At 37.7% G+C, this 19791-nt stretch overlaps 1 protein-coding gene across 1 annotated transcript in view; it reads left to right on the plus strand.

The window, feature by feature from the left end:
* The window catches only part of EPHA3 (EPH receptor A3), a 215426-nt gene that overhangs the window by 4488 nt on the left and 191147 nt on the right, over positions 1–19791 (plus strand). Inside the window, exon 2 of the mRNA XM_032198984.1 lies at positions 12853–12917. The gene's annotated coding sequence lies outside the window, so the exon portion shown is untranslated. The remainder of the gene's footprint in view (positions 1–12852; positions 12918–19791) is intronic.

Genomic DNA, 19791 nt, shown 5'->3' on the forward strand with positions numbered 1-19791 from the left:
GGTCACTACAGAGCTGTTACCAAATCCACCAGTGCAGTCGGTCGCTTTTTGTGCAGAGCCTGTGTTAGCTCCGCGGGCTACCTGTGATTCATAGAGGCACCACAGCTTTGTAGATGTTTTTTTTTCTTATAAACAAATAAATAAATATGTAAATGTTACTAATAATAACGGGAGATAGAACTGTGTCCTTATTTTTTGTTGAAGTTCGAAGCTGTGCTCAGTGGAGCAGGTATTGAAACCCCAAAAGGTCAGATTGATACCCTAAAGTGCAAAATTGACTGGACTTTTCAAGAAGTGTTTGGTAAAATTTAAGAGGTGGGACAGAGGCATCTCTCAAGCCCATCACCTTTCCAATAGATAATTCCAGTATCCTAAGTGTTGCTTTTCTGTAGTGAGATGTAGGGATTCTTTTTTCCCTCCTTTTTTTTTTTTTTTTTTTTTTTTTTTTTTTTTTTTTTCTTTTTTATCATTTCCTTTCTTATGGAAAGGAGCCTAATTTATTGAAGCATTGTTGAAACTAGTCGAACATGTATTTGTGAGGGAGATAAAAACTTGCAGTAAGAACTAATACAGTGAAATGCAAGATTTTGTATACAAATGCATGTGACTCCTGCTAAGTCTTCCGTTTTGCTAAAAGTCATTTTAGTGATGTAGCCCTTCTTATTTCCATGAATTTTTATAGAAGGTTCTTTTTTTACTTTTTTTGATGTTTAAACTGTTCTATGCAAGAAACAAAGCTCAAAAGGGAATAGTTTAATTCAGAAGATGAGACGTGAACTCCCGGTGGTGTAATTCTGGAAACAGAACATGGCAGTAATTTGCTGGGTTAGGATCGTATTCCCCACTGGTCGTCTTGTTCTTCTTAGCTTTAGGTGCTTGATAACTCTTAGCACAAGGACTTCTTTTGCAGTGTGAAACTGATGTAAAATTGAAATTCAGTCCCTTGGACTGACGGTTCCTTTGAAATTTCTGCAGCGAATGAATGGAAGAAATAAAGATATAGAAATAGAGATAATCCCGCCTGAAAGAAATCTTAGGACAGTGACAAAAGAGTTGCAGCCTGTGAGAGTGCCGGGCAGGATGAATGAAACGCCAGAGCGTACAGTCTTAAATTTGCAGAGACGTTATTAAACCAGACACACTGTAAGCAGAAACTTAAGCACCACGCTCCTTTTTTTTCCATAAAGTATTGCATCCTGCTGTTCCAGGCAAAATATGGAGGAAAATCCCATTAATCTACTGAAAAATATTGACGAAAGAATAATAGCAGAGCGAAGGAAAAGTGGCTGAAACTTCCTAGCAATTAGGGGAACAATAGGATGAATGGTAAGGTTCAGTCAGGGCAGTTTAGTGTCATATGCTACGAGAATGGTGATTTCTTTTTTTGCCAGCATCTTTCTCATACCGTTTTTATGTCTCTATTTGGATGGAGAAGTTCATGTTGCATTGGTCTGTTCTGGATGTGGTTTTTAAAATTTATTATTATTAATAATGATAGTGAAAAAAACTCCTCAAGCACAGCTGCCATACATACGAGTACAATAATTTCAAATTACAAAAAAAAAAAAAATCTTTTAAATTTGTGACTTGGGAAGGAGATTTTTTTTTTTTTTTTTTTTTTTAAATCTACAGTGAAGAGTTTCTGTTGAAATAACTAAAGCACCAAAAAGCCTTCTGGTCCACAGTAGTCTTCCCAGAAACCTTGCAGTAACAAATAGCAAACAGTGACATTGTTTCTTGATTTAGTTGTTGATAAGTTAGAAAGCAGCTAGAGGACTTCTGCCACGTTTGCTTTTTCTGAGGCTCAAGGCTTGTTAAGAGCTCCCTTTTGGAGTGGAGGGAAGGATTGAGGAAGAAGAGATGTAGACAGACATGAAGTGAAAGCTTGAACTGAATCACATGAAAATCAGACCCAAACTCAAACTTTCTCCAATTATTAACACCGTTAGGGACCCAGAATTCAGGGCTGACAATGATCTGAACACTGAGCAAAGCACAAATTAAGAAATTCCTTGCCTCTCTGAAAGTCTAAGCTTTGTTTACATTAGTAAGCTTCATGACTGTGATTTACCAGTGGTGAATTTCAACAGAGACTGCAATTTAGGAGGGGCAGATGCATTTTTACCATTCCATTTAATCTTTTTTTGTAATGGTGATTCTCTTCTTTTTCTTAAAGAAAAAAAAAAAAAAAAAAGAGAAGGCAATATCTGTCCAGCTATAATGTTCATGACACAGACACGTATATCGAAACAGGTTCTGAAAATGCTAGGGCCCTATCCTGCAGAAACTGGTCTGCCACGTATGCTTTAGCTCAGAGAGCAAATGTCTTAACTAATGGTGAGAGGTCAGTTTGCCTGGAGAAGAAGGTTACAGTTATCAAAGATGTAATGTGATCACCCAAACTGTTTAGGGGTAACCCACCTTTAGGGAAACCTCATTGGTCTCCTTTGTTCCCACCTTACCTGTGCACAGTGCCACGAGCCTTTCTTATATGCCTGTGTTTTTTCTTCTCTCCCTGCCCTCCCATAATTCCACATTGAGCCATGCAGAGTAGAAAGTGGAAAACATCTTTTACTTCCCCATCAACTCTGAGAACCACGTGTCCATTCCTTCTTACCAAATGCTGTTTACAGGGAGAAGGGAGATGCTGCAATCCTGCAGGTGCCCAGAGAAAAGGTACAGAACTATAGGTTTAAGGACGGTGCCTTTTCCCTAATCAGTTGGTTGTACTGATCCCAACTGATCAAAAGCCACATTAAAGCTGGACAGGGTGTTCAAGAAACTGAAGGAGAGGTTTTCCATTCTAACCAAGAAAACCAATTCTGGAGAAAAGGCACATGCTTAGTTTGTGCAACTTAATGGAAACCTGAGCTGTTTGTGGGAAGGTAATGGAAGTGGAAGAGTAAGCAGAAAACGGGGGCCTGAAAAACTGGCTTATGGGTAGATGGGAATAGAAGAGTCATTTAAGCATTTACCTTTGTTATAAATATTTGTATTTCTCACATATGGAAATAGTGAAAAAAGATGTTAGCAGGGTTTTGGTTGCAAAGGCAGCAAATGAAGTCAGGGGCAATTCCATTTTTCATATGGATAGCTCGGCACACATGTTCTGCATTAATTACCTCCATAAATTCTCTTAACCTGGCAAACAATGAAAATATCATGTTGGTGACATCACTGTATTGGAAAATAGAACTGGTTTTAGCATCTTGATTTTCTCAGCGTGACACTCGAGGAGATTTCTTATACTATTGGCATTTTACTCCCCTGATTTGCACCAAGATGTTTAGTCATTTGTTCGGTGGGTTTATTTTATCTGTGGAGTGGCTATGGAAGGACCCAAGCATTTCATAGCCCGGGCAAGCTGGAGCCCTTGATTCCTGTGAGCAGAGAAGAAAACCTTGACAAAACTCTATCAGGGCACACCTGCAGAGATTTCTTTCTGCATGTAGTATTTTAGGATTTTCATAAACTTTTTTATTAAATCTTGATTTCTGTATTTTGAACCTAACAAAAAAAAAAAAGTTAATTATTATTATTTTTCCTGTGCCCTGTATGAGAAATTTCTTAAAAGCAATTTTTTTTTTTCCCCTAAGGTTTGGCATGCTGCCAGCTGATTCACTTTGGGGGAATCACAGCATTTTTCTAAATGCATGAGTGGTCATTCTTCTGCTCAAGTCCCTGTCTGAAAAAAAATTCTCATCAATGAATTATTATTTCCTGTTTTTTTTTTTTTTTTTTTTTTTTTTTTTTTTTTTTAGTGTTTGAACTGCAGGAAAAATTCTGGGAAGTTCTTAAGGATTTTTAGTCATAGGTGCTGCATGTGGTTAGATTTTTTTTGTGATACTTTGAGGTGTCTAAACTAGAAACTAAGTATGTCTAACAAGTTTTTGAACTCTCAGTTTACCTTAAATAAACACAGACACTGTTGCAACATATATATATATTTCCTTGAATTTCTTAGAAGCCTTCCCAAGCATGGTTCTTTGTGAAACTCCAGTAGACCTCAACTGTATGAGATCCTCAGAGGGGCTCAGTTCTGCAAAACTAGTGAATACTGAGTATTATTTTTTTTTCCCAAGGGAAGAGTTGTGCAATATGCTTAAGCCCTTTTGAGAAGTGCTTTAGAGCTTGTTAAAATGATTTTAGCAGTGTTTACTTTTGGGTTGGGCTGCCTATCCGTAGCCATATGGTGCTTCAGGATTTGGGGAACCCAACAGGATTGGTCTCCTATCCCAGGAGAGAGAGACCTGCTTATTCTGGGCTGTTAAAAGGTGAGGTGCCTGTGTTTAGGTAACTGAATCTCACTTTTTTTTTTTTTTTTCTCTTTTCTGAGCAAGGTGAACTTAGCTTTTGCCATTTAAACTCTCTTTTGATGCAGTAGCCCTCATTTTGCATTTATTTAATGCTGTGCTTTGCTCATGTCAGATTTAACACTGTAGAAGTAGATTAAAATGAGATTCAGAGTATTTGGACTTGAATGTAGGTTCAGTTGAACAGTAATTCAGATATCTAAGGGTTTATGTAATGTCTTGTAGGAGATATTAAAAAAAAAAGTCAGAATTGGTTTAAAAACCAGGATGCAAAGATATGAAAGTGACACAATAATTTGGAACCCATTAGGTTAACCCATTTTTAATTTTGATATCCTTGTCTTAATGAAAAGAACTGGCACATATCAACTTACAGGAAATAGCCTAATAAAACCAAAACCTTATTAGGCCCTTTTGATAAACATTGCATTCCAGCCCACCAGTCATATGTTTTTGCATACTTGGAAATTGAGCTTTACACTGCTTTAACAATATCAAGAGGACTCTCATGTTTCAAACTAATAAAAAAGAAATAAAATCGGTTTTGTCTGTGTTCATCCACGAGAAGTTCTCCTGCAAACCAGGCAGTTGTCAAGACGATGCAGACAGGTACTCAGAGGGAAAGCAGTGTGCAGATTTGCCACCCCACTCCTGTGACAGGAGCTGCTAATTCACACGTCGTCATCTGTGCAGAAATGGCTGGTCGTTTCCTTTTCACAATCACCAGAATAACTTTCTTGAGGTGTGATGTTGGGATGTTTGAGTCTACCTGCACACCTGTAGGCTCAATACAGGTTGAGTAATGTTGAAGGTTACCTGTGCTACCCAGCCTTAACTATTGCTCGAGTTCCCTCCATGGTAGGTCGGGGGGAAAAGCTGTTGGTGTTACCTGAACACTCCCAAGGTTTCCAGCAACACGATGCTCAGCAGTTTTCTGTTCTACTTTGAAATTTGTTCCCATTTTGCCTGCTAAGGAACAGTGTACCTCTGCCAGTTTGCTCTCTGAAGCCTTTCCTGCAAGGCTTGTGTTTTCGGACCTGATAGTCACATTCAGGAGACTTAGGGTGGCATTGCCCCTCTCCTGCTTGTAGGCTGCATACCTAGTGAGAGGAGGAAGACTACCAGAGTGCTTCTCCTTAGCATTGAGTGCAGGTGAATTAGGAGCTGGCTGGTCTCCCTCCAGCAGCAGTTTGGGCATTCCCTCGGTGTAGCGAGCAGGGAGAGGGTTGCTGCACAGTTGTGGATCCTCCCTTATCTGCTCCATTTGGTGTTAACAGTCTGTGCTGTTATTTATTCCTGTATTGCTCGTTGCTGTGCTGTCTTCCCTCTTTTATGGCAGCCTCTATAAAAAACTTGCAACCAAGTTCCTGTTTTGGCTGTTTCTGTATTCAACCCATGGAAAAACTGAGGCACCCCAATCTGGCCCCAGATGCTTTTAAGGAGTGCGCTTGAAGAGAGAAAGATCTGGGAGGAAAATGAAACTCTTCCTCTTGTAGAGCTGAGGACGACTATTGTAAGAATAGAATTTATCAAATAATCCAAGTTGACCTGGAAGTCTTATATGTTTTATAGGTGAAATAATCAATAAGGTAACTTGATTCATATTGCTAGTCTTTTGTCTTTTATTTGAAATTTTTAACCATCTTTTAATTTTTGAAGTAGTTTATAAATTATTTACTGAACATTTAGCTGAAAGGAAGGGAGGCTTGGGCTATCCGGTGGCCTTTTGTGAAGTTTCCCTGGTTCAGTTTTAACACAACTGTTTTTAAATTCATTTTGGTTTTCCCTTGTTTGTTCATCTCTTGCCCCCACCCTGGTGGAGTTCTTCAGTCAGCAGTTTAACCGCAGATTGAACATGACAGTTGCCAAATTTGGAATGTTCTGCACAAAATCATATTTGCATTGTACAGTATAATGGCATAGGCAAGAAAGGTTGAAAGTGCAGACCTCACAGTGTTGTGCCTCTCGGAGGACTATAGGCTGGCTTTGAGCTGTACCAGAAATCTCCCTGAGAAATCTCACACGTGGAAAAGAATTGTCTAGCAAGTGGGCCAAGCTTTGTTGGCACTTGTATGGGGTATGCGTTACCAAGGATTTAGTCCTGGCTGTTTTTAGGATGCTTACTCTATGTAGCTTAGTGTCACTTTGCTTCCTAGAGTGCTCCAGGCTGGAGGGAGACAAAGCAGTAAAAGCAGAGCTCTCTGCATGGGCTCCTAGCACATCTTTTATGCTGAGGTCAGTTGCTTCTGAGCATTTTTAGCAATAATTACATCTTCATTGCAACACTTGAGAGGAAATGCAGGACCATAATATCACAGGAGACTTGACTTTTTATTAATGAGCAAGCAGCAATCAGGTCCCAGGTCTGCTTCTTGGAAGCAGGCTTCAATGGTGAACACTCTTCCATGAGAAAAGCAGTGCATTAGTTAGCGTTGCTTTGTGGAGACATTTCTCATCAGCTGATTTTACTTGTTTCCTCTTCCCAAAGATTTTTTGGTATACCTTAGTAGATTTTCTATCAGCAAGATCCTAGTTGGTAATTATAGCGAGTGCATCAAGACATTGGCCTAGCCTATCTGTCTATAGGTGTTGCCTATAAGCCTCAGAATAAACCAGAGATGATAAACCAAAGCTGATCTGCTGCAGCCTTTCTTACTTTCACTATCCTCACTAATTGGGAGAAGGGAGGGTTGAGAGTATTTAAATCTGTGCTTATAGATGTATGAAAATCCAGGTGCTGGTGCTCTTTGATGTAAAAAGGCCCCCCTTCTAAAAACGTATCTGTGTTTGCACTGACTCCACTCTGTCCCACCCCAAAACCAAGATCTGGCTAACTTCCTGCCGCAAAGTATTTTCTTTGCTGCTCAGAATTATATGACACATTTCAATTATGGGCATACACTCGTTTTTTTGGTCGTGGAGCAAATTTAAATTTTCCCATTTGTTAGCATATTTTGAAATAACTAGCATATTTCTAAGCTGGCAGTTTGATACCAAATAAAAGACAAAATAGTTTTTTTATTCCCTTTTTTTTTTAAAAACTTTTAATTGGAAATTGAAAAAATGCTTTCTATATTTTACCTCATTGGCTATTGTTATACATTTTCTGTGTATAGAATAAGATTTAGAAATACATTCCTGTGGGGAAGTTGTTGCGGGTTCTTCTTTAACTATTACAAGCTGTCTTTTAGCAGGTTTTCCTCCCCTGTTTCTAGGTAGTTAGGATTATCTCAGGATGGTTCTACCTAGCACAACATGTATTATCTTTTTTTTTTTTTAATTTTTTTTTTTTTTTTTTTTTTTTTTACTGGAAGGGTATTTATACTGTGTTCAGTTCCTTGTCCAGCCACTATCCCATGTGTTTCTGGATCTGCCTTCAGTGTGAATCCAGGTATCTCGTTAGTTTTACAGTTATTTTTCTTTCGGTGACATCACTCCTGATAAAGCCTGCTGTTAGTGAGCCTGGAGTCAGGCCCTCTGCCATCACTCTCAAACTGGAAGCAATTTCAGATAGTGTGAGTGGGCCTGCACGTCAGATTCCACTCGAGCCTCCATTCGTCTTCTTCCTGATGCCACAAAGAAGAGAGTGAGTGAGCTCTGCACTTTGCGTCCTGCTGCCTGTTCCGGCTGCTGGGAAGGCACTTGTCTTTACCCCCTTGGAACAAGCGCACGTTGAGGAAATGAAAAATGCTCTCTCATGAAGTTCTGATGGCCAGAAGAGTCAGGCAGGAGAGGGAGCTTCTAGGAAGAGCACGTGTTCTTAATAGACACGCTGCCGGTATGCTGCTGCTTGGCAGAAGTAGCCGCGGTATAGCGAGCAAGGCTGATGCGTGGCAGCGCCAAGTCGCTCATTTCCAGAGCCAGAATGGTGGTGGCTCAGTTCATACAGCACTGCAACGTCTCTATAGCAAATCTCCCCTAGTAATTACCACTAGTTTTAAAGAGTGTTATTTACGTGATGGGACCCATGCAGTACACTGAGATTGTTAGACAGCATTGGATTTTTTTTATTGTAGTTTTGTGAGAACCCCTCTGCGTCTCCTTACCATAATCAGTGATGCTCAAGATGCTCTATAGGAAAAGAGCTGGAGGTAGCAACACAACCATTCAGGTAGTTTAAGAATTACCCTAGTAATCAACATGTCAGCCTCATGGGTCTCTGTAAGGGTGCTCACACAGTTTTGCTGGAGGAGGAAATACAAGGAGTGCAATTGAGTTGTGGGAGAAAGAATGTGGTGCTTAACCTTCATAAAGAGCCTGCAAGTCCTTATTCTCTGTCATGTGGCCTGACCTCTAAAACTACTCCTCTAATCTCATCTCAGAAGTGGCAATAATTAGGAAGTAAAAAGAATTATTGATTTTATTTTTGGGACTTTCCACTTCTTCTGTTCCCCAGTATTCTATTCAAGTGCATGAGAGCTGCAGGTAATCAGGCTCTGAAGTGAGGGCTGTATATGACTTGTAGTTATTATTGCTTACACAGCCAAAGGCTTCGTTGGGCCAGGTGTTTTGGAATACCTGGTTGTTACATATGTGATGGAAGAAAATGTATTACATAGTTTGACCTCTTTTTTTTTGGACTTTTCTTAAGTCCTACAATTCATGTTAGTATGGCTAGAAGTACACACCTTGCAGAGGACAGTGCCAAGAGAAAGGCTGCAACTCCTTTCTCTCTAGTTCTCTTTCCTATCTGATAAATACGTGTCTATTAGCACCTGTAGTATGTTTAAATATTAACATTTTCATTTAAATTTCATTGTGTTTGGGGAAAAATCTGTTAGGGTCACGCTGGTGTATGCCTGCTGATGTGAAGATCTGATAGAATATCTGTGTATGTTACCTTTCATGAATTGCTAAGATCTCTATTGTGAATCAAATGTTGCCTTTTGTTAAACAAGAGGATATATCAGAGCTGAAACATGTTGAAATGAGTAATTGTATGAATGAATTGCTTCTCTAATATTTCACTTTTTTGCACTTAATCCTACAAATCCTTGAAAAAAAAAGTTAAGACAACTAATATCTAATCCATTCCTTCTTTACTTCTTCAGTTTTAGTGTAGGGAATTGTTCTCTCCTTCAAATTCTAGATTAATAGGTAATTTTAAGACACCTAATGTCAAAAGGTAATGTTTTACCGTTCCCTATCATTTTCTCTAGGGACTATGAACATAGTAGCCTCCAAGATCTGTATTGCTTGCTCTCTGTTGAGGTGTACAACTTTCTCCTGAACTCACAGGAAGATTGTGGGTCAACAGCTTTTTTCTAGGGGGGAGAGGGCAGGGTCATTTTTATCAGGTGGCAACCTGAAAAGAAAAATATTTTGCATTTCAGACACTATTAAAAAAACTGTACACCTTTAATAAAAAGATTTAAAAAAAAAAAAAAAAAAACCACGAATAAAGAAGTATTGAATGCATGATTTTCATGGGAATTCTAAAGAATGTGAGTGCTCAGGCAGCCTGCTGTGTGTTTCTGCTTGCCTAAAATACAGTTTTTACTAGACACACGATAAAGGTATAAGGCAGTGACAGATATCTAGGGGGTCACTATAGCAATGTATATGTGTTTCATTTAGTATTTTTTCCCCTATGTTTTTTATTTATTTCTTGATGTGACATGCACACACACATCCCTCAAAGGAATTGGATCTAGTATTTTTAAAATGTGGTGAAATATGTATGAACATGGCAAAGTAGTTTGCGTAGTGGTGCCACTTTGAATGTGATGAGGAAGGTGGAATGAAGGATATGCTGAAAAATTGCTCTTGCTATAAAAGATTTGATCCCAGGTAAAACAGCTTTGGGAAGGAGGATTGAAAGAGTTGTCTTACGGATTCAGTTACTTTGCTGGGGAGCAAGACTGGTTAGACTCCTTGCCCTTAACTGTGGAAAGAGCTTGAATTTTGTTTTCTGGTGTTGAAACCTCCTGAGCTAGAGGTCTGCTGGAGCGAGGTCTTGTTGCAGGTCTGTGTCCCGTGCTCTTGTAAGCTTCCCCTGTTAGAGGGGTCGAAGGGCGTGGCAACTTGCTCTCTAGCCCTATAGTGGGGGCATCCAGCTATTGTGGGGCAGTGGTGGAGCTTTGCTACCTACTGGTGTTAAACCATCCCCGCCCTTTCACAGGCACACGTGGCTTCCACTGGATTGCCCCTCCAGCCTTATTTAATCCCTGCGAGCACTTCACATCAGATTACTTGGCAACCTGGTGAACCTTTTTTGAGAGCTAGGCAGGCAGCAGGGTTCTGTAACTGTTGAGGTGGCACAGGGAGATGTGGACAGAGATGCTGAGTGCTGATCTTGTGTCCTTCAAGGGTGTGCTCTCACTGCTAGGCTGCTTGGTAAGCCCTGAGAGGAGAACTAGCACCAGGCTGTGACTCTGTTCCTGTGTATTCTTCCAGATGAGACTGATGATTTTGGACTGAATGTATAAATTTCAGGGTGACTGCAATCATGTTTTCAAGAAGCTCATTCTTAACAACTAAATATACTACTTCAGGTTTTTTCCTGAGTGATTTGCCTTAGCAATGTATTGCCAAGTAATTTGCCTCAAAAGTCATACTTCCTTCATCACCACGTATTGCAGATGCACAGCAAATATATGTCTTATCCCAGGAGATCCATGATCTGTGGGAATTTGTAGTCACAAAAGCAAGAACTGCACTTTTTCATTTTGAATTCTTATTAGTATTTCCTTTTTATAGATGCAAAGCTTGCTTCATGATAGTCTGCCTAGGGCCCCATGCACTCAATAAAAGACTGATTTCTTTGATTGTGTAGATGATTGAAAATTGAATTGTTGATGAAAATTGGAGGTCAAGAAATACAGTGCCAGGCTATGTTCTTTATGTAAGATTAATAGAAATGTTTTGGCTATTGACGTAGGTAAAATGCAAAATGCTGTTGTTGTCTTTTAAAGTGTTGTATAACTGCAGGGGATTTTTTTTTTTCACCCATATGAGGAAGCAGATCATTCATGGTAGTATAGCACTGCAGATTTATATATATATATATATATATATATATATATATATAAATAATATATATATATATATTTATTTATATATTTATATATAAATATATAAATATATATATTTATATATTTATATATAAATATATAAATATATATATATATAAATCTGTGTGTGTGTATATACACACACATATACATAACACACATGAACATACGTATTTATGATTGTTGATGACGTGGCCTGGTTTCTAATACTGTATACCTGTTTTTCCCTACTGTGTATTCCAATATTTCTGTATTCCTATACGTTCCAATAACAGGAAAGGAGAGGGAAAGAAAAAAAGCCTTGATATCTCTTACGTTTTGTTCATTTGTTTTTTTAAGTGATAACCAAAATTAAACAGCTACTAGAAGGTCAATGCCAATATAATAAAAATAGGTCAATTTAGCAGATTGATAGGACTAGGAAAGGCAAATGAGGGAAACTATCTTTTTTGTTTTCTGTGAGCACCATAAGCAATGTTGTTGTGTTGTATGCGAATACCTCAATGGATTGTATTCATCGAGATGACAATTCTTCATGATGCTTTGTGTCTGTTCTCACCTGTTCTGCTTTATGGTAATAAATAAATGGTTACTTAGGAACGTTTTTGATTAAGCACTTCGAGACTATGACCAGGTTAAGGAACTAAATTTATTTTTTATGTTTGGTAAAAGTACATAAACAGCAAGGATGAATATCTTTCAATTTATTTTATGTTTATTTTTTTTAACATCACGTTTAAAAATGGATATAAAAACACTGTGGTTGGATTGGCTGGAAAATGTCTATGTTGGACTGTTTACAAATAAAACCTTCATTCTTTCTCTGAAAATTGCTGCATTCATCTTAAAAAGAAAAAAAAAAAAAAAAAGAGAATGGCCAGATTAAATACAAATTGATGCCGCTATTTAAGTAGCTCCGTCTGAACTTGGAACATTGTAAATAATTACTTTTGTATCTATGGTATTACACATGACATGTAGAAAACAGTTCACTACTACAAGACAATTTGAGAACAAATTAGATCAGAAGGAAGAAAGAGATAAAGGGAAGACTTTAATCAGCGTTCATTATTTATTCTTGCATCCTGAGAAAATTATATATGCCAAATACAGGCTTTTAATCAAATAATGATTAAAATATTCAGATCTCACCTACATGTATTTGGTTAGATGCATTGACCCAAATTTCAGGCATCCAAGGGGAAAATGCTGTAGTTTGTGCAGCTGATGGAACCGCTTTGTTCCTACCCCCTGCTGTAATTAATTTGGACAGAGATCCATTGTTTATTTTTGTCACTTTTGTGTTTTGAGAAGTTCCCGTGTCTGCTGTTCATACCACATTTTAAGATAAACAAGGCGATCCTTTTCATTTGTCTTTTTCTTCTTTGTAGCTATCTGCCAGGCCACCTGAACAAATCAACTGCTTCACAAGGTCCTCAAATAAACACATCTTTTAGCATGGGTAACTGAGGTTAACTGGACAGAGGCAAATGAAACTCATTCTTCTTCGTTTTGTCTTTTTGTAGTTAATCTGCTGGATTCAAAAACAATTCAAGGGGAGCTGGGCTGGATCTCCTACCCGTCACATGGGGTGAGTTCAGTAGACTGTGAAATGGAAAAGTGGTGCTACAGACCAATGTGCTATTTAACCATTGTTTCCTCTTCAGAGGACACTGTGCAATAGCTGTGGCTCTTTGGAGCTTCAAAAATTGTCTGATAAACTTGAAATATAAGGCTTATGAAGTTCTGCTGCTTTTTCTTTAGAACATTTATCACAATGCGTGTAATCCCCATGAAGAAGCTTATTGGAGAAAATGAAAGCAAAAGGTGCATTGAACAAAAAAGTTGTCTTTAAGCACCATTTCACCCTCTATTAAAATGTGTGTTTCTAAAAGATATCATGGAACTGTTTAGTATTACTTGATGATTTACTCAGATGGAAATAACGGAAGGTGAAAAACTTGTGGACGTAAACGGGTGATGTAAGTACTCATTTGGTAACTTGGGTAATGAATTGTTCAGGTACTGTTATTTATTAGTTGGAACGTAATGAAAGAAATGTTTTATGTTCTTGAGTTTGTTTGTTTGTTTATCTTGTATCCAGAAGTAATGAAACTGGGTATTCTGTTCGGAAAAGTGCAGTTTTGGAGCGTCTACGCTTTCACATTATGGCATTAGCTATTTTTTAGATAGCATTTGCCACCATTTTTGCCATCTGAATATTAATTCGTAGCTGTCCAGTGGCACTGATGTCCAGTCACTCACCACATTTTTGTTTCTATGTGGAATGTGTGTGCGCTTGTGCATAGGGGGAAAAACAAAACAAACAAGCAAACAAAAAAATTCTTTTTTTTTTATGTTGCATAGCACAGATATGCAAGAAAACTCAAGTTCCTACATTTTGTCCCCTTAGCAAAAAACCTACTTAGTAGGCTGAAGCCCCAGTGCCTTGAGCTTCCCGTGTCCTCAGAGAAGGCTATGCTGTCAAGCCACCTCTGAAAGAAGACGCTCTGTGGCTTTTTCTCTTGCTGCCCTTTCACTTCTGCCTCCCCTCACAAAGTGGTGCTTCGTTTCTTTCTTCTTAGAGAAGTCTTACTTCAGGTCTTTTGATGTCAACTCCTAGAAGCTTTTGTGTATCTCTCAGCCTATCTTCTACCCTATGAGTAAACATCTGCCAGAGCACACTGCCCCTTGTAAGTCTTTGGGAAATGTCTCTATTCTTGATAAGGGCAAGGAGTTTCTAGCTAGGAGTCCATTGTTTTTCCAAACCAACTGCTTTTTGAATTTATAGAGTTGGCAGGTGTTAGCTTATTTGTTTATCTGCAGGATTGTGAGCATCCACTTTTTGATTATTCTGTAGCTTTGGGCAAGCTGTTACTTGGCCTTTATTACTTTTACAGATATTGGTAGTAACAGTACTTCTGCATATATGCCTTGTGGGATTCAGTTTTTAATATTAAAGTCGTCCCTTATTGATACAAATTGTTCTGTGGGTGTTTAGCAGTACTTAAGGATTAAGGCTTGGTTTATTTTCTGAGTTAATACGTAGATCTCTCTCTGTCTCTGAACAAATTGTTCCATTCTCAAGGGGAAGAGGTAGGAAGAGAGTTCAAGTTTCTTTCTAGTGGCTGTTCCTGCTGACTTTTCCCAATAAGAAACCTTTGTAAACAGGATGTCCAAGAGGGAACTCTCCAGTAATTTCAAGCTCATCAGTATTTTGTCTTCACTTGCACTTTTTTTTTTTTCCTTTGCAAAGTCTTTTTTCGTTTCTCTCTCATCTGCCCTGCCCTCTTCTGCTTTACTCTTCTGCTCTGCTCATCTCCTTGCAGCTGTGCAGATCTACTGCTCTGCTCCCTGCATCTGTGCCTCTCTTGCCGTGGATGCCTAAAGCAGTTGGTAGGGAATGACATAGAGTATCTTGGGGGCTATAAGAAAAACAGATGTGCTGCATTACCCCACCAGAAAGAGTCTCCAGCTCTAAAAACAACTGTATTAGCTTCTGCAAGTTTGTGTCAGGTAAATCCAGCACAACTTGTTTGTGTCTGTGCATGCCATTCCTGTTTACTGTAATGTCCATGTACATTGAAGCCAAAGAAAATCATGGAATTGCAACCTTGTCCTTAGAAGTTAATGAAATTCCTAGTTAAAATTAATTACTAGTAAATTGATGTAGATCATGTACTGTGTTTTTGTAAGAGAGCTAAGACTAAACTGTAGTCCTCAAAGTAGTGAGAAATTTTAAACTTACATAGTGAAATGTGAATATAAAGTATGAAAACACCAGCGTGTATCCTGTCTGAATAGGCAGTTTTCTGTAAAATGATGACAACCTGAACTTCGTAAGAAAGAGACACCTTTTACAGCCCATTATTTATAGTCAATTAATTAAACCTGGTAAATATGTCTGCATCAGTCTCCAAGCTAACTAAAATATGAACTCAAACTTCAGTGGAAAAACATTATAATAAAGTTGTCACATCGCACTGAAAGATTGCTAATAGCACAGTTGTGATTTACAAGGTAAAGGTAATAGAGCTACTCTTGAGGCTGTGATTCACAAATGAGGATATTGGTGTTGTGCCAGTTCTTCTTCAACGTGCAGCAGTGTTCTCAGCTGAAGCCATAAATGTCAATATACTGAGGAGGCTGACGTACAGAAAAAAAAAAGGGGGGGGGGAGGGGAAATCTAGCCAAAGTGTTTAATAAACCTCTTATTAGGTTAATCATTCTATCTGATCTATACATGCTATTGATTGATTTCTGGCAAAACAACCCAAATTGGATGGTTGTCATTTTCTGCATTCTATGACTATTCTTCTTTTAGGTCTGACTTGGACATATATAATAATAGCTTTCCAGAAATTCCTGAATATTCATGTTAAGATTTATAGCTCATTTGTATTCAACGATTTCCGTGTCCCACATAAGAACATTCTGACAGCAGTGTTTTAGTTCGTGGTTTAGTAATATCACCCCCTAAGAATGTGATCTCTCATTGAACCATCCCACACAGCCACAGCCTTGGTGGCATCAGGAGGAACACTGATCTGGTCAAGCTTGTTAAAATCCCTTAAGTAACAAACATAGGTCCCTCTAGATACTGAATTAAGAATATAATAGCTGGCTTTGCTGATGCTTGAGCATGATTGGCAGCAGCCACAAGGCCTGTATCCTGTGCTACCATCTCCAGCACCTGCCTAAGCAACCTTTTTGTAATGCCAATCAGTCAAATACCAGTTCCATTTCTATAGGTTTCATTAAAGGGGAAAGAAAGAAGAGCTACTTAGTCTGTGCAGAGTATATTATTGATATGCTGATTAAGCATAATGCAAGTGATCATTAACTGCAATTCACGTAAATTACAGCAGCACAGATGTGGGGGTTGGGAGGATAAAAAAGCAAGTCACTTCAATAATGCACAATAGAAATGTGATGGATAATTCATACAGGACAAAAAGAGTAGAGTCTAAATCCAGCTCTGCATATTCATGTGAGTCGTTGTATTGGTTTCGGTATGATTTTTTTAGTAAGAAAGATGTTTGTACTTTGAATCTATCTCCATGTTCTTTGGGAAGTTTGGAAAAATGTTTTTGACGTAATTGCAGTGCATTGTTATGCTGGCGCCCAAGTTGTGACTTGATATTTACATGTTTATCATGTGTATTTATGGATTTGAAATTTCCTGGCTGCTTTTCTTTGGGTAGCTGGTTGAAAAGTAAATGTTAATCTTCTTTTTTCATATATTTTTTTTCTTGTAGTTAGAGAAAAGAATGCTCTGGAATTTATTGTTATCAAGTAATAGGTAATTATTTTAAAACAAACAAAACCATATCTATACATGATCACAGTTAGTAAATTGTGGGCAAAAATTTAAAATAATGCTTGGGAAACAAAGATACAGCCTTTAATTATGAGAGAAACTATGAGAGAAGTTTTTTTAGGTCCCTGAGTTTCTTCAGATCCGTCTGACTCAATATCTGGGTGTGCTCATTATGGTAAACTTTGGGGCACATATTTCAGCTGCTGACTGTACACTGAAGTGTTTTGGAAATGTGGTGTGAATAATTTGCTTTTTCTTAGTGCTTGTTCTCATGATCATTTGGACAAAGCGAGATGTGGATCTCAGTAATGGAAACTTTAGTAAGTATTAAGACGAGGGAAGGATAACATTCCCTGTTTCTGTAATAGTTTGTGTTATGCGAGGAAGGCCAGAACATGCACGTTGGAGATTGGTGAGAGTTTTTCCATGAACCAGAATTGGGTTAGAATCAAAAATCTTAAGTGTAAATGAGGAAAATGTCTCTTTTCTTACATTTCAAAAGCCTGAAAGTAGTTTGTCACCTTAGTCCCTGTTACTGCCTACCCACGAAAGCGAGTCTCCCTGGCTGCATTTATTCTGGATGCAATAGTCTGCTAATGTAAAAACTTTTTGGCCCTTTTTTGTGTGATATTGCAATTGAAGAAAAGTCTCAGTAAATAAGTATTTGGCTATTGCTTGTGACTAGACGAAGGCATAGAAAAATTTGGGCACAGTTACGTTTTGCCTGTGATTAGGCTGCACTTGGATTAACTGCATTCAGGAATCAGTTATTTAGCTCATTAGGAACAGAAAGTTTTTCTGTTTATATGACAGAAGTTTTCAAGATTAATTCCAGTACGTCCATGAGTACTGGAAATAATGAGGCTTGTTTCCCTGCAGCTTTGTGTCTTGTGGTTCATTGCGTCCTGTGATTGAAGCTTTTCTTGCAGGAGGTCCTTATTGCGGGTGGGTTTCCTGGTGTCATGCTTCAGGCGTACCTTCAGCTGGGTACACAGAAAGTTCCTTTACCTTACATGTCCTTGGTTTTCACACCCCTGCAGAATCTTAGGACAGCTCAGCCTTAAGCTGAACTTGAAACTGGCCAACAAATACAAAAACTTGTGAACTCACCTAAATTTAGTTTTCTTTCAATACTGATTGGCATCTTCATTTGTATATATACATAAATTTATTTAGTTTTGTCTGAGACACCACTCTTGTCAACTTTTAAGTGATACTGTATTTGAACTGGGGAGTGTTACCAAACTCACAAGGTGGTAGTGAATATATGTTTCAAAATGTACCAAAAACATTATCAAACAATCAGAGTAAGACAGAAGATTGAAACTGAAAAATATCTCTCTAAAATGCAAAAATAAGTACTTTGCTGCCAAAATGAAAATGGGCATGTAATACATTTTCTTTTTCCTACTTGTTAGCAGTGGAATTTCCTTAGTACTTCTGTTAACATTCTGTTAAAACCAGGATTTATGTATGTTTTGCCTGAGGTCTGGTCTCCTTACAATTTTATATATTTCCTACTGTCACTCTGCTTTTCAGGGCTTGTGTATCAGGTCTGAAATTTAAGCAGACTATTTTGGTGACTGAAAGTCAAACTAACCACTAGGGATTCTGTTTTTGTGAATCGTAGACTTTGTTTTGTCTTGCTCTGAATAACTGATTGAGAAAATGTTTTTTGTTAATATATTCTGATTTTTTTTTTTTCAACTTAAATATCTGCTTTTGGTTTACGTTGAAAGTACTTTCCTTTCATTTTATTCTTCTTTCTTCAGAATAATAAAAGTGTCTTAAAGGATCATTTTTACTATAGTTCTCACAAACTCTTCCTTTCACCTCTGATTTCCTGTAATCAAAAATGCTCTTTGTCCTTCACAGACATTTATTCCAGTAGAAAAGAAAAAAAAAAAAAAAAAACTTGGATCATATTTTTATTCATAAGATATAAAGTGAATGATTTAGTTTTGCAGAGGTGTTTAGAAATCTGCCTGGACTAAAATCTATTCGTTCAGATTCACAGCCCTGAATCAGAATACTCAAGTCTGTGGATGCTTCCTTTACACTAACTCTGAATGTGATGGGTGAAAAATAAAAAGTATTTGTATTGTACTTTTTCCCCTTTCTGATAGCTGCTGTTAGTAGTAATTTAAAGCTATGAGATATGTGAGATGGTTGTGTTGATTATATGAATAGTGTTAGACTAATGACCACACTGATCAATCCTGCTTTCTGAACATAATATGAAAGTTTTGAAGTCTACAGAAGCAGTATGCGAGCATTCCAGAATAAAAATGTAGCTCAGATACGCTTTAGCTGGCTTTGACTTCTGTTAGATTTTATGCTCAATCTCAGCTGCATTTAAAAGGGAAGTTTAAATGCAAAAATTTAGGTGGAGTTGTCTGAACAAATGGGAGAAATGCTTTTAAAGTTTGAGATTGCAGCATTAATTCAAAATTGTATTTACAACTTTCTTGCTATAAGTTGTTAGTCATTGTTATGAGAAAGAAATGTGGTTTTAAGATGTGGTGCACTGGAATATTCTTTATACATATTGATTTGAAAATTGTAGTCTCTTGTCTATTTATTTGAAAAATTCAGTATGATCATAAAAATACTGCAGTTTGGTACTATTTAAAAATAGCTTTTAATTTAACGTAAAGTGAAAAGTGTGCTAATTTCTCATTAACATTAACAAAGATTCTATGATGTCATCATTGGGGGGGGAGAGCCTTTTTTCCTTTCTTTTTAAATAGAAACAACAGAAAACCAGCTAAATGTAAAATAAGTGCAGTGCCGTTGTTCCATTTTTATAATGATAATTATTGAGAAAAAAACATATTAGCCTCATCAGTCATTTTACTGACTGGTGGTGGGTTGCTGAAGGTTGGGTATCAGTTCTCTGTGGTTTCCTATAAAAGGGAAAAAAAAAAAAAAAGAAGAAATAAGTTCTGGCTTCTATTCCCAGACTTTAAAGATCGTATTGAGATTTGGAATTGCAGATACTTCAGCTTGCTTTTTTTTTTTTTTTTTTTTTTTTTTAGCTTTCAAAGCTTAGAAACAACATCATTCCCCTCGTGGGCAGAGTTTTATTTCTGTCAGCCCTGTCAGCATAAATGCAGGCCATTTGTGAGAAGTTCTCTCAAGTGGC

This window comes from Aythya fuligula, chromosome 1 (assembly GCF_009819795.1).
Source record: "Aythya fuligula isolate bAytFul2 chromosome 1, bAytFul2.pri, whole genome shotgun sequence".
NCBI classification, from domain to species: Eukaryota; Metazoa; Chordata; class Aves; order Anseriformes; family Anatidae; genus Aythya; species Aythya fuligula.